Source organism: Hyaena hyaena, unplaced genomic scaffold, assembly GCF_003009895.1.
Source record: "Hyaena hyaena isolate Hyena2069 unplaced genomic scaffold, ASM300989v1 scaffold_912, whole genome shotgun sequence".
Classification (NCBI taxonomy): Eukaryota; Metazoa; Chordata; class Mammalia; order Carnivora; family Hyaenidae; genus Hyaena; species Hyaena hyaena.
This window is the reverse complement of record NW_024081543.1, coordinates 485,813-499,283: the sequence shown is the minus strand read 5'-3', so window position 1 is coordinate 499,283 and position 13,471 is coordinate 485,813. Positions and strand designations below refer to the sequence as shown.

Here is a 13,471-nt window from a genome sequence, read left to right as displayed (position 1 = left end):
AAAAAAAAAAAAAAAAAAAAAAAATTAAAAAAAAAAAAAGAATACTGGAGTCCTAATTTATCTACTCCTCTACCTCTTCATAGATGCCCAAGTGATGCCAGGCCTCTAAAAAATGGTAATCTCTGATAAATGGACCAAGGGGTCCACTGATAATCTGCATTAGTGATGCTAAAATCGATTGTGTTGATAGGAATACAATTTTTTAATGTTTTACTTATTTTTGAGAGAGAGAGACAGAGCGTGAGCAGGGGAGGGGCAGACAGACAGAGACAGAATCTGAAGGAGGCTCCAGGTTCTCAGCTATCAGCACAGACCCTAATGTAGGGCTTGAATTCATAAATGGGGAGATCATGACCTGAGCCAAAGTCAGACATTTTACCAACTGAACCACCCGGGCACCCCAGAATAAAGTTTAAGTCGATTTTAATGTTTTACTTACAACTCAAAAATTTTGGGACACAGTGAACTTAAAATTTTTTTAAAAGCTGTTCTATCTAGTCCTACAGTGATAGAATAGTCCCAAATATCTCAAACTATCTATAGTTCTTTTGTCTTCTTCCAACCCATAACACACATATGCCCACCCCTCTTTACACATAATAACCCGCATGTGCTAAGCATATAGCCAGGCTTGCTGCACCTCTCAGATTTTGCAAGGCAGGGAGAAGCTGCTAGACTCTGGAGCAGCCGATTCTAAGTTCAGTAAACAGATGAAGCCAGGTATCTGGGGGAAGAAAGGAAAGGATCACAGAGATGGAAGAGGTAGGAAAATTTCCTGGAGTCTGAAAAAGGGATGGATAGCAGAAGAAAAAGTGTTCCTGCTCTAGAATTCGTAGGATCATCATCAGGTTTCCCATCTCCTGAATATATTCCTGTAATGCTAAACATAACACAAAAGACTGGAAAAAAAAAAAAACTGAAAAAGAATGTAGGTATAGTTCTCTTGCATTTCTCAGTGGTCAGTTTATGCCTGGGAACAGCAGGACACTTGGTGTACCGGGTCACCTGGTCCTCCTGAGGAAGACAGAGAGAATGACCAAAGCCTGAGTGGCTCAGTCGGTTAAGCGCCCAACTTCAGCTCAGGTCATTATCTCACTACTCGTGGGTTTGAGCCCCGTATCCGGCTCTGTGCTGGCAGCTAGCTCAGAGCCTGGAGCCTGTTTCAGATTCTGTGTCTCCCTGTCTCTGACCCTCCCCTGCTCATGCTGTCTTTATCTAAGAAATAAAAACTTTTAAAAATAATTAAAAAAAAGAAGGACCAAAACCCAAGCAGACCCTGTATGAAATGCATGCACATCTCCCGTGGCGGCTAATGAGAAACCTATTCTTGTTCTGCCACCCCTTAAGCTCCTATCTTTATCCCCGAGTGCGTACCATTTTAATTATCCCCCATCATCAGGATATTAACCTTTAGGAGTCCAGGAGTCTTGAAGCCACTCAGGGCATTTTCCTGGTTTGATACGAAGAGTCACTTCTTAGTGAGTTACTACAGTACCTGAAGCATTTCCGGCTCTTTACATGCTCTTGCTCTACATGATATTAACTCCCTGGGAGTGCTGCTTAGCACTAATTTTACTCAGATGAGTTTCAGTGCAGTGAACTGACTCACCCAAGACCTAAAACTTAGAAGATGGGGGAAGCCTGGGGGACTCAGTCAACCGAGCAACTGACTCTTGATGTCAGCTCAGGCTATGATCCGGTAGTTTGTGGGCTAGAACCCCACATTGGACTCCACACTGACCGTGTGAAACCTGCTTGGGGTTCACTCTATCCTTCTCTCTGCCCCTACCCCCTCAAAATAAACTTTAAAAAAAGAAACAACTTACAAAGTGGTCCTAGGATTTGAGGGTTGTCCTGTTATCAGCGAGTTCATGACAGTACCTATATGTGGACCAGAAGATCTAACCTTATATTTCCAATCTCATCTAGAAGCCTCAATGTAAACAGGGACTCAAGGGGACATTTAAGCGTTATTTTTATACTTGAAACTTAAATAAATCATTCAATCTGAAAGAGACCATTTCTCAGGAAACAAATTATATAAAAAGAGGTCACTCAAAAAGGACTTCTGATTGGGACAATTATACTGACACAGAAGTAATACAAAGAGACAATTGTTACTGAAGGGGCAGTTTGGCAGGGGGCAGCTTCTGAGTACTTACAAAGTAGTTGTGTAAAAGTGAACAAATTAAATCCCCACTTAAGGCAACATGTAAGCTAATTTTCCAATTCACAGGGGTTCTGAAAAAATCCAAGGGGAAATTCCACAAGTACTAGACTGAGGAAAGCTATTTTACAGTAACTATATGCACACAACTAAGCTTTTAAGTGCTAAGAAGAGAGAGAAAAAGACTTTTAGATGCAGGTTAAATTAGCATCCAGGCCCACTCCCCTGGATTTGTACGGCAAGCCCCTGCCCCAGCCCTTCTCACAGGTTACTAGAGACTGTCTGTGAGGAGCTCTGGAAGAGGGTAGAACAAGGAAGGAGACCTGCCTCATGATAGAAAACAGCCCAAGAATATCAACGAGGCCCATATTAATACGTGACACTTCTCAGCAGTATAAACCTAGCAATTTCAGATGCTTTACTGCCAATCAGCGATCACAATCAGTTCATCTACGGCTCTCTTTCCCGGACATAAAAAGATGTCACTGGAGAGATGTTATGATGCTGAATATATCAATGACTTATAAAATATACAAGAAAAAGATAAAAACCATTTGAAGATTATGCCTATACCAGCAAAGTATGGATAAAACTGAAAATAGAATCAGTCAAATAGCAATTTAAGAAAATTCAATTTCCCCTACCTTTCTCAGCTTTTCCAACAATTTCTAGTGATGTTTTATATTTCTGTAGCTCATTACACACACACACACACACACACACACACACACACACACACACCTCAGAGGGATCACATGAAAATCACTCTACTCATATGGAGTTTGTAAAATTACCGCAAAAAATTTTCTAAATTTTTCAATATTTTGCTAATAAGTATCTTGCAAAACAAAACAAAAAACCCCAGAAATCCCATTTCATTTACGTATATATTCTTGTCAGGAGGGAAAAACTCGTCAAAGTGTTCGGAGATCTGTAAGATTTTTGAAAAGAAGCATAAAATTGAGGAAGTATACACAATGTTTTCTAAAGGGATTATATAGGATGCAGGCTTTGTCTTTAACCCCAACCATGTAGACAATAATGAAAGTGTCACACAGTTTGCTAGAGTGTATTATTAAAAAACTAAAATATAAATCAACAGAGGTAAGAATATTGCTGTAGAATTTACTGGCTGTAAGTGGTGCCTCATATTACTCATCTAAATTGAAAAAGTCATACTTATTCTCATAGGAAATTAAGGAGACTTGAAATGGTTTAATGCAAGTTATTTTAACTTACAAGGTAGTTGTATAAAAGTGAACAGATTAAATCCCCACTTTCAGAGGAAGCCAGAACAGAAATGCAGGTAGCTAAACAGGAGTCGTGAGATAGCTTGAATGCTTGAAAAGTAGTTCTTTTCATAAGACTGTTCCAATGGGTCTTTTCAGAGTCACAGATGTTAGGGTCAATACTCCTAGGTTGGCAGGACTCAGAAGGCAAATCTGGCAGGTCACTCTTAAGGTTAAGAGACCAATGGAAACCAACTGGCCAGAACAGGTACTACTCACCAGTAGATCACGGACATACAGTTCGTGATCTCCAGAGAAGCCCCTGGGCTCAGTCTACCACTCACTAAGAACCAGATTAAAAAAATAGTAAGTGGCCTAGGCCAGGAGCTCTCAAACCATCACATCAAATTAAGTAAAAATTTGCCCCAAATCCTAAAGTACAATTTCTAGCTGATCTACTTATAAAAGATACTTTCAAATCAATTCAGGGACCTAAAAGTCATGTAAAGCATAGTTTCTAATAAGTATGTTTTGCATATTAATGGTCCTGGGACCACTTGTCTAGATGAAATAATGAAGTAGCCAGACCAAAAAATATTCCAAGATTTTTAAATATGAAAGCTACAAAGGCAGACCAATACAGGAGTATCTTTTTGTAACTTCAAAGGCGGAATAGTCATTAATAACATTTTCCACAATGGTAAACAAATTTTAGCAAAGCTATCTATCGAAGTGAAATCATTCCACAAACGCCTAGAAGCAGCATGCCTAGAAAATTCAGTGTATATTAGATCTATGCAAAAATAATACCTCATGTTTGAATGTAGATTAGGATTGGGTAATAATCTCATAATTACAAATAGATCTAGAAAAATATTGACTTGCAGGATGTCAAGTATCTCCACCAATTACTAAAGGCCACTAGCAGCTTCCAAACCTTACAACAACCACAAAGCCCCACAGATATCCAAGTTTCCCTTAGGAAGGAATTCCTCCTCTGTTGAGAGGTAACGTCCTTGGATGAAAAGATTAACAGGAAGAAGTTCTGATAGAAGAAAGCATAAAAGGGAACAAGATAATTAAGCACCTATACTAGTTCCTTAGTGTATTATGAACTTAAAACATTTTACCTCATTTAATCCTGCAAAACAGAGAAGGTCACACCCATTAAGAGATATAGAAAGCAGACCTCAGGGGGCAAGCAACAGCTCTCCGATATGTGGCTTGTAAGTAGCTGGAATGGATTTGGAGTGTAGTCTTAGAGTTTTATATATCCCACTTCACAGTGTTTGTAACAGTTGAAATGCAATTTTAACAAGAGAAACTAATGAAAGTGACATGATCTTGAAAGGAGGTATTGATTTCTATGGGAGGAAACTAAATTCTGGAAACATTTATGATGCAATAAGAAAATAAACCTTTAAGGTTGTGTTCTACAAATTCTAAATTAGGGAATGAAGGAGACATACCTAAGTGTAAAACTGATTGAAATTAAAAACATACATCTAGGCCTAATGAAAAAACAAAATGTAATGGAGCAAGAATTTTTTTAAAAAAAATTTTAATGTTTTATTTATTTCTGAGAGAGGAGAGAGAGAGAGAGAGAGAGACAGAGACAGCATGAGCAGGGGAGGATCAGAGAGAGAGGGAGATACAGAATCTGAAACAGGCTCCAGGCTCTGAGCTAGCTGTCAGCACAGAGCCCGACGCGGGGCTTGAACCCACAAATCGTGAGATCATGACCGGAGCCGACTGAGCCACCCAGGCACCCCGGAGCAAGAATTTTTGAAGTCACATATACACTATAAATATCTCCTACTCCCCACCCTACTTCAAGGGGATCTAGTAGATTTTCAGTCTCTTCCAATTTCCTACACAAACTGAGGCGCAAACTCTTGGTGTGGGAGTTTGTGCACAAGACGGTAGCCATGCTTGGGAACTTATTATGCACTTTGCAAAATATTTTGCGATAATGGTTAAGAGGGGTGTTTAATTTAAGACTCATTAAGTCTGAATTTTGGTTACAGAAAGCAAAATATGGAGAATTACCTCTATCATATTGCCTGTGAAGAAAATAACAGTTACATTTTTGAAATAGTACAGAAAAAAAAATAACCAGAAGAATTCTATTTCTGTCCTTAGAGTGAGCTACAATTAACATCATTGTCAGAAGGAATTTAAATTATTTTACAAATTATAGTTTTGTAATATACAATTTAATTGTTCAGTAGAAACATGTGAAGTTTATTCCACAATACAGGCCCAGCTGTTCTCATTTTTAGATTTATAAAGTCCTGGTTTTAATAAACCCCTTTAGAAAACTAAAGGGCAGATCAACTTAACGAAAACTTGCAGTGAACAGGTTTTCCTTCCAACAGTCAGGAGCAACCACCTACCTTCTCATAATGATTCTAACTGGCCATCTTCACACCCTTGGAGATTGCTGTAGTTTAAACCATCATTTACCCCCTTAATCATTGCAGAAATTTCTCAATTGATCTTCCAGTTCCAGTATGGCTTCATTTTAATAAGTCCTTCTTCCTCTTACCAGAAGGTTCTTTCCAAAATTCAAGTGAATCACTCTCTTGCACACCATCTAATTCTAAGATGAAGTCCAAGTTCCAGAGGTATGGCCCCTAGGAATTTGGGTCCCCTGGAATTTGACTTTCATCATTCTTCCACAATGTGCTCTATCATGAAATCCTAGTTTCCTAAATGAACCAGGTCCCCCCTCCCTCCTCCCAGCCAGTTTCCCTTATGCTCAGTTTCCCTATTAACCAGTTGAGGAGCCCACACTCATCCTTAACTGAAGCTACATCTCCTCTCAGAAAAATTGATGGCTATGTTTTCCTCCTTTGTATTTCATGGTCCCCTCCATACAGATCTTAATATTTTATTTAACAGAATAGTTAATACAGTTGACGTGTTTCTCTCACTATCATCATTGGACCGAACATCAAGGAAATGAATAAGTGATCTGTGTCCCCAAAATACAGCACACTGAAGTAAAAGAATAACATCCATTTTATTCTAGAATAAAGCTATCAATATCAATCTAACATTAACTCATCTTGAGGTTTCAAAGTTGTAGTTTGTTTTTCTCTAATTTTTTTAATGTTTATTTTTGATAGAGACAGACAGTGTGGGCTGGGAAGGGAGAGAGAGAGACAGACAGACAGACAGACAGAGGAAGACACAGAATCTGAAGCAGGGTCCAAGCTCGTAGCTGTCAGCATAGGGCCTGATGCAGGACTCGAACTCATGAACTGCAAGATCATGACCTGAGCTGAAGTCAGCTGCTTAACCAACTGAGCCATCCAGGTGACCCTCAAAAATGTAGTTTTTAAGACACTTATGAAATAGTGAAACTTATAACTCCTACATATAGGACAATATTATAAATATCCATGGCAAGGAGTTATATATATTTTTTATTGAAAGGTTTATGAAGAATTATGTCTCAAGTCTAATAAATCCACAAAATAAAAAATGAATAAGCACTTTTTGGAGAACAACTAAGTCAAGGACAGTGTTCCACTGTTAAAAGAAAGTGCAGATTTCCAATTAAATGGCAAATCCTTCATTTCAAGAGCATGAATAAAATAGTGCTTTAAAAATAATTCTAACTGGTTAAGTTTAGTCAGAGTATTCTGTGTCATCACCTCTTCATTTGATTTTGAGTTGATTAAATTTTCATTAACTTTAAGCCCTTGCCTCTTATTATCTCTTTTTGAGATTGTCAGAAAGTGTCAGCAGGAATATTGAGCTTGGTAATGCCCCTCATCCTATTTAAATCATCTGTTTTGGCTGAATCCCTGACTGAAGATCTATGTAGTGAGTGGTTTCCAATGATTAAAAACTATGAACAGACGTAGTTTGACCATTTTCATCCAGAGCCAAATAACCTCAAAGCCATGGTTAGAGCCATTACATACTTTTTGATTCAAAACACACTTTGATACTTAAGAATACATATTATTGTCTCTCAAATAACCCCTAGGGCACCTGGGTGGCTCAGTTGGTTGAGTGCCCAACTCTTCAGCTCAGCTCAGGACTTGATCTCAGGGTCATGAGTTCAGGCCTCACCTGGGCTCTATGATGGGCATAAGTCTTCTGTGTAAAAACAAAAACAAACAAAAAAAGCAAAAAATAAAACCCACTAATGTAGTATAAGTATAGCTACAAACCCAAGAGAATAAAATAGAATAAAAAACAAGTTCAACTAAGAAGGCAGGAAAGGAGTAGAGTAACAAAAGGATCTAATGGAAAACATATATCAAAGGGCATACTAAAGCCCAACCATATCAAGAAATATATTAAGTGTAAATGGTCTGAATAGTCAAACTAGAAGGTGGAGATGGCAGCCTGAATCATAACTAAGACAACCATATCCTGTCTGTAAGATATATTTTTTTAATAAGTCTGTTTATTTTGAGAAAGAGAGCATGAGCGGGGAGTTGGGGATAGAGAGAGAGAGAGAGAGAGAGAGAGAGAAATCCCAAGCAGGCCCCATGCTATCAACACAGAACCTAACGTGGGGCTCAATCTCATGAACCATGAGATCATGACTGGAGTTGAAATCAAGAGTCAGACACTTAATTGACAGAGCCACCCAGTTGCTCCAAGATGCACTTTAAATATATATTTTAATGTTTAATTTGAGATAGTGTGCATGAGCAGGGGAGGGGCAGAGAGAGGGGGGTATGACGGATCCAAAGTGGGCTATGCATGGACAGCAGTGAGCCCAATGCAAGGCTCAAACTCACAAGCAATGAGATCATGACCGTAGATGAAATTGTACACTCAACTGACTGAGCCACCCAGGTGCCCCTGTAAGAGATGCACTTTAAAGTTAAAGACACAAATAAGTCAAACCACCATGTTTAGGTTAAGCATAATAAAGTTGTTTTGGCTATTGGCTACATTAATATCTCAAAAAGTAGACTGTAGAACAAGAACCATTGTCAATGATTAAGAGTCATTTCATGACAAGTAGATAACTAGGAAAATACAAAAATTCATGAAATAAAAAGCTAGCAGAATTAAAGGGAGAAGAATGTAAGTCTAAATCAGATGGAGATATTAAAAAAATTAGAATACTATCAATCTAAATTGACTTGAGTTCATTCTACATTATATATAAAACAAATGCCAATTATACATATTTTTCCAATGGTACTTGGGACTTTTATCAATACAAACCATACAATGGGCCAGAAGATAAATCTCAATACATCTCAAAAGGTGAAAATTGTGTTATCAGACCTAAATAGAATTGAATTAGAAGTTTAAAACTTTAACATATATAGAAACTTCCCAAATATAACTTAAATGCCGGATCCCTTGACCTATGGTTTGAAAGATAAGGAGTTATAATACAAACAGGCCAAATGTGTGAAACAGTGTTTAGAGGGAAATTCATACTTTAAAAAAGGTTATATTAGAAAAAGAGGAGAGGTATATAAACAATGATCTAAGTTGCCACCTTAAACCACCTTAAATTGAAATAACTAGAGCAGAAATTAGATAGAAAATATTAAAGTTAAGAAAAATCAAATATGGGGTTCAATGATTAATAAAATTGATACCTTGCAAGGCCACTGATTTCTTAGGACTGCCATAACAAATTACTACAAACTAGGTGGCTTAAAATTGAAATTTATTCTCACAGTTCCAGAGACCAGAAGTCCAAAAACCAGGTATCAGTAGGACTGGTTTGTTCTGAACGACCTGAAAGAATCCATTCCATGTCATTTTTCCAGTTGCTGCTGGTAATTTACAGCTATCCTGGAAGCTCTGTCTCCATCTTCCCATGGTGTCCCCTCCTCCCCATGTCTGGGTCTTCTTCACTTTCTCTTACAAAGTCATGACCATTGGATTTAGAGCCCACCTTAAGCCAGATGATCTCATCTGGAGACCCTTGCCTTAATTACATCTGTTGAAGATCCTTATTGCAAATAAGGCCACAATCTGAGGTTAGAGATGGACAGGAGTTTTGGGGAATACTATTCAACTTACCATACTAGGCTAATAAAGTAATAAAAGGAGAAAAGGCAGATATTAGAGATAGAAATGTATTACTATAAAAACTATAGATATTAAGAGGATAATATAGGGATTTTATGAATGATGCCAATAAATAAAATTTTATAAGAAAATGTAAGCAAAGGTGAACTAAAAATAGAAATCTGAAGTCATAGATTTATGTAATATATTAACATTGAATAAACTGAATTCAAAAGAGTTTCCCTTGAAGGGAAGTACAGATCTACATAGTTTCTGTGCTGAATCCCATGTATTTAAAGAAGTACCATCAATCTTTCACAGACTCCATTAAAATGCAAGGTGTAGGGATGGTTTCCCTATTCTAGGTGGCTGATACTGAAAACTGGCAAGGATAATTAAAGTCACATCAATAAATGGATTTGCTTATTTCAGTTATGCAATTCAGCAAAATATGAAGAGGATCCTATTTTAGGGTTATCTAGGCTTTATACAAGGAAAGCAGATATAAGGAAAATAAAAGGGACAATTTTGATAGAGGTCAATACTATTTATGATAAAAACAAACAACTCAGAATAAAAGGTTCTCAACCTAATGAAGGGATCTGTGAAACTTACAGCTGCTATTCTATTTTAACAATGAAAAACTACATTCCCCATAAGATTGGGAACAAGTCAAGGATGTGAATTCTCACCATATCTTTTCAATATTTTACTGGAGATAGTAGCAAGTGTATGAAGATAAGAAAAATAACAGGTATATACAAAATTATATATATTGAAAAAAGTCTGATTGCATATACATAAGGAGATCTACCTAAGGATTTCTAAAAAAATAAATAAATAAATAAATAAATCTACCAAAAAACCCTGCTAAGGTTAATAAGTGAACTTATGGCCACAGACAAGGCACACAGTTATTGTAAATTAAAGAATTATATTTCTATATGCAGTAACAAGTAATTGGAGAAGGAAATACTTTTTCAAGCTAAGTTAACAAAACAACTGAACATAAATTTCAATATATACAAGACCTCCAGAAAAACTACAAACATGGCTGAGAAGAAGTAACACCTAAATGGAGTTTTGTTGTGTTTATTGACACTATTGCTAAACTGTCCATTTTCTCCTGTTCTATAAAGTCAAGTTCATCCAATTATAATTTTATCAGGTTTTTAAAAGAATTTACAAGAAAACTTTGAACTTTGGAAATGCAACTCTAAAATAGCCAAAATTGTTTCAACTCCATAATTGGAGAACCCTATGAACATGGAGCAAAGATTTCCAGATTTCACAGATGATAGATATTTCATCTATCATGCGGCTTATAGCCGCATGAAAACATACTGAATAGCATTAGCCATCAGAAAAATGCAAATTAAACTCACAATGAGATACTAGTTCATACCCACCAAAATGCCTAAAATTCGAAAGACCTAGGATATCAAAGGTAGGTGAGGATGTGGAACCACTAGAATACTGGCAGCATAAAGTATCACAATTGCTTTAGAAAACATTTTGGCATGGTCTTATGATGTTAAGCATATACCCACCCATCTTATCTAGAAATCCCATTTCTAAGTATTTTCTTTACCCCAGAAAAAGGGAGAGATATATTCACATAAGTTACTATACCTGAAGGATGATAGCAGCTTTATCCAGAACACAAGAACTCGAAGCAAAAGGACCATAAGCAAGTAAATACATAAACAAAATATATAACTATATAATGACCTACTATATAGTAACAACTATGAAACAATCATGCAAGCGATGAAAAAGCATTTCAAGAAAATCACCTTGAGAAAAGCAGTCAGGCACAAGAGCATATTGTACTCTTCCATTTATATAAAATAGCATAATTTGCAAAAGTAATCTATAATTTTTTTAAAAAGCAAATCATTGGCTTCCTGAAACAGAAGATGAAGTGTAGAGTAGCTACAAAGGCATATAAAACTTTGAGCCAATGCACATGTACATCTTTATAGATGGGTCAATATAGGTGTGTGCATTTATCAACGGATTCTGCACCATGTAGAAGTTATTGTTTGGGAGTTATATTTCTATACAGCTGAATTATAATGGCCAAACACTCTGAGGACAGATTTGGACTGAGGCTGTTACCTTCTTACCAGTCCCTAGTATCAGATGAAAAAGATGGAAATAAAATTGCCAGCAGACAGAAGTTAAAGGAACTGAGAAAAAATACATATGAGTGGGTTTAATGGAATAAAACATAGAGGCAAAAAAGGAAAGAAAATGGCCAAAGAGAGGAATCAGAATCGGCAGAGCCTATGGGGACCACAGGGCACAAATCTCTAAAGCACACAATGTAAAGTCCTGGAGTGAGAAACTAGGTCTAGGGTTGCTAGTCGATAGGATTTTAAAATTCTTATGTAGTTAAGTGCCAAACCCTTGTAACGATTCACACACAAGGACCTCTGCTTTAGCTACTTTTACCCCTCCCCTTTTTTTTACTCAAGAAATTTAACTTCTATTTGTCCTATGTAATATTCATTTCACCACCCTGAAGTAGCTCATATTCTAAGGAAAATAAAAACATGACAAAGACAGAGACGAGTGGGCATGTGATCTCACTGAAGCATTGTAGAAAGGGATTTTTTTTTTAATGTTTATTTCTGAGAGAGAGAGAGAGAGAGAGAGACAGCGTGAGCAGGGGAGGGTCAGAGAGAGAGGGAGACACAGAATCTGAAGCAGGCTCCAGGCTCTGAGCTGTCAGCACAGAGCCTGATGTGGGGCTCGAACCCACGAACCAGGAGATCATGACCTGAGCCGAAGTCGGACACTCAACCAACTGAGCCACCCAGGCGCCCCTATAGAAAGGGATCTTAACTTGGAGACAGCAAGGTGTCTGAAGGTCTCTCAAGTCTTCAGAAGTCAGAGGAAGGATGGTGGAAAAAAAGAGAAAGCATTCCAGTTGGAAGATTTAGCATAAAGAAAGGCACACGATCACTAGAATGTAGACTACCAGATCTGGGATCTGTAGATTATAAGGAGGAGATTGGAAGGCATCATATTGTAGGGTGCTTTCTAGGTTCTCTTCAACAACTTGGACAGGTTTGTTTTTAAACTGATCCTATGAAGGAAGCAGGAGCATTCAGCCAGTTTTCCTAAATATTCATAGCAGTTCCTTTCCCTCTCAAAAGGGAAACAGTTTAGATAATAGAAAGGTGAGGAGTACCTTTTAAATTGAGTATTAATAAGATGAAATCTTTTTTTTTTTTTTAATAGAATACTCTTGGTTGCAGCATTAAGGATACATTTGAAAAGACGATAGGACACAAGAAGTCCATTAAGGAACACGATACAGTGGTCAGTTAAGACATGGTAAGGGACTACAGCCATGCAGTAGCAATGCAGTTGGTGAGGGGAGCCACTTTAGGAAGATCTAGGAGGCCAAGTCAGAATAGATGTGTAAAATGAAAGAAGTCAAATACTCAAGTGTTTATAGCTAAACTAAAAAGAAACACAAAAAGGTAGAAGAGGAAGAGAGAAAAGATGGAAAAATTGGGACAAAGAACAAGCAGAGCTGGAGCATTCAGGGAGAATGATCAAGAATACTGAATGCAGCTGTGGTCCAGTCAGGCAAGGTTGACAAACTTGTAGGTAGGGGGTGGAGAGACGTAGAAGGTTTAGAAAAACAGTGGCTGAGTTTTGATGTGAGAAAGGGCAGCATAAACTAAGTGGTAGACAATGGTCCATATCCTTAGTTTTCATAGGTCACTTGTTAGAGTTTAACTTTATCATGTGGGAAATGAAGAATCAGCAGAAGTTAGGCAGTAAAGTGACCAGTGTAGTATTTCACACACCACACAGTGCCTTAGCGTAATGAGGTCAGAACTTTAGAGTCGACTGTATTCAAAACACTATTTGGAGGGGAAGAAGGTCTCCTAACGCTACTATATCAAGGATGTTTTTGCATTGAAGACCGGACCCTTTTATAATGTAATAACTTGTAATGTTTTAGATATCATACATATGGTGTATTCACCATGCCTGCACCCAAGGAATTGGTCCCTAAGAGCTTAAAAGGTCACAAGCTAGGGAATAT

The 13,471-nt window shown here is 37.4% G+C and overlaps 1 pseudogene; it reads right to left on the bottom strand.

The window, feature by feature from the left end:
• Positions 1–12,346: 12,346 nt before the first annotated feature.
• The window catches only part of LOC120222804, a 75,946-nt pseudogene continuing 74,821 nt past the window's right edge, over positions 12,347–13,471 (bottom strand).